This window comes from Trichechus manatus, unplaced genomic scaffold, assembly GCF_000243295.1.
Source record: "Trichechus manatus latirostris isolate Lorelei unplaced genomic scaffold, TriManLat1.0 scaffold00194, whole genome shotgun sequence".
Classification (NCBI taxonomy): Eukaryota; Metazoa; Chordata; class Mammalia; order Sirenia; family Trichechidae; genus Trichechus; species Trichechus manatus.
The window spans coordinates 2,574,767-2,576,497 of record NW_004444130.1 but is presented as its reverse complement, the minus strand read 5'-3'; the positions used below and the strand labels follow the sequence as shown (position 1 = coordinate 2,576,497).

The 1,731-nt window shown below is 38.1% G+C and overlaps 1 protein-coding gene across 3 annotated transcripts in view; it reads left to right on the top strand.

Moving 5' to 3' along the window:
* Positions 1 to 1,731, top strand: part of GLG1 (golgi glycoprotein 1) — a 148,283-nt gene that overhangs the window by 118,736 nt on the left and 27,816 nt on the right. The window lies entirely within an intron of this gene.

Here is a 1,731-nt window from a genome sequence, read left to right as displayed (position 1 = left end):
AATAAATCCAACCAGAGACGTAAAAGACCTATACAATGAAAACTACAAGACACTACTGCAAGAAACCAAAAGAGACCTGCATAAGTAGAAAAACATACCTTGCTTATGGGTAGGTAGACTCAACATTGTGAACATGTGGATTCTACCCAAAGCGATCTACAGATACAATTCAATCCCGATCCAAATTACACTGGCATTTTTTAATGAGATGTAGAAACAAATAACCAATTTCATATACAAAGGGAAGGGGCCCCGATTAAGTAAAGTATTATTCAAGACGAACAAAGGTGTCACACTACCTGATTTTAGACCCTATTATACTGCTACGGTAGTCAAAACAACCTGGTACTGCTACAACAGATATATAGACCAATGGAACAGAATTGAGAATCCAGACATAAATTCATCCACCTATGGGCAGCTAATATTTGACAAAGGCCCAAAGTCCATTAATTGGGGAAAAGACAGTCTCTTTAACAAATGTACTGGCATAACTGGATATCCATCTGCAAAAAACTGAAACAAGACCCATACCTCACACCATGCACAAAAACTAACTCAAAGTGGATCAAAGACTTAAAATATAAAATTGAAAACAATAAAGATCATGGAAGAAAAAATAGGGACAACATTAGGAGCCCTAATACATGGCATAAAACAGAATACGAAACATAACAGTGCACAAGCACCAGAAGATGGCCTAGATAACTCGGAGCTCCTGAAAATCAAACACTTATGCTCATCAAAAGACTTCACCAAAAGAGAAAAAAGACAACCTACAGACTGAGAAAAAAATTTTGGCTACGACAAATCCGATCAGTGTCTAATGTCTAAAATCTACAAAACCTCAACAACAAAAAGACAAATAACCCAATTAAAAAATCGGTGAAGGATATGAACAGGCACTTCGTCAAAGAAGATATTCAGGCGGCTAACAGACACATGAAGAAATGCTCATGGTCATTAGCCGTTAGAGAAATGCAGATCAAAACTACAATGAGATATCATCTTACCCTAACACAGCTAGCATTAATCCAAAAAACACAAAAGAATAAATGCTGGAGAGGTTGTGGAGAGACTGGAACACTTATATACTGTTGGTGGGACTGTAAAATGATACAACCACTTTGGAGATCGATTTGGTGCTTCCTTAAAAAGCTAGAAATAGAAGTATCATACGATTCAGCTATCCCGCTCCTTAGAGTATATCCTAGAGAAATAAGAGCCGTCACATGAATAGATATATGCACACTCCCGTTCATTACAGCACTGTTCACAATAGCAAAACGTTGGAAACAGCCTAGGTGCCCGTGGATGGACGAATGGTTAAATTATGGTATATTGATGCAATGGAATACTACGCAGCAATAAAGAACAACGACGAAGCCAAGAAACATAACATGGAGGAAGCTGGAGGTCATTATGCTGAGTGAATTTAGTCAGTCATGGAAGGACAAATATAAGATCACTATTATAAGAACTCAAGAAGAGGTTTGAACACAGAAGAAAACATTCTTTGATGGTTATGAGGGTTGGGATGGGGGGTTGAGGGTTATTTACTAACTAGATAGTAGATAAGAATTATCTTAGGTTAAAGGAAGGACAGCACACACTATAGGGCAAATCAGCACAACTGGACTAAACTGAAACTAAGAAGTTTCATGAATACAGTCAAACACTTGGAGGGACAGAGTAGCAGGGGTAGGGTTCTGAAGACCATGCTTTTAGGGG